Below are 649 nucleotides of genomic sequence, written 5' to 3' on the forward strand. Positions count from 1 at the left end.
GAGAGATGAGGAGAGAGGAGAGAGAGAGAGAGAGAGAGAGAGAGAGAGAGAGAGAGAGAGAGAGAGAGAGAGAGAGAGAGAGAGAGAAGGAGGGAGAAAGGGAGAGAGGAGAGAGAGATGAGGAGAGAGGGGGTGAGAGAGACAAGGTTATAGATCACCATGGGTGAATACCCAGTTCCACAAAGATAAAAATGTTTTTAGTATAACGCATTAACATTATCAAAAGTTGCCTTCAGGGTTAATTTTTCTGCTACTGCCATTCTTGATGATCATCTTCTAAGGTTTCAAAAAGTTGGGATTCTCACATACAAAAATCACCAAAGATGTAACTAAGGATTCTAGGGTCCATGGCCAATTCAGTGGAATATGAGAGAATTGTGATCTCCAAAGGAAGGACACAACTGTATTTGCATCCTGGGGCTGACCTGCTGGAAGTTAGGAATCTGGAAGAAGGCAGGTTAGAGGAATGACTCAGAAAGGAAGCATGTCCCTGGATGTCAACAATGACACCTGATTGCCCCACCCTAGTTACAGCTCTGCATACCATCGGAATAGTGAATGATTTCTTGTGTATATATAGCCTTGTCTCAGTTCTCCTTAAGCTCCTGGACAAAGTGTGTACTACATTCTTTCTGTAACAACCTTAATG

The sequence above is a fragment of the Petaurus breviceps genome, unplaced genomic scaffold, assembly GCF_028583685.1.
Source record: "Petaurus breviceps papuanus isolate PSGF00001 unplaced genomic scaffold, PetGlider_PUasm1.0 100, whole genome shotgun sequence".
In the NCBI taxonomy this organism is placed as follows: Eukaryota; Metazoa; Chordata; class Mammalia; order Diprotodontia; family Petauridae; genus Petaurus; species Petaurus breviceps.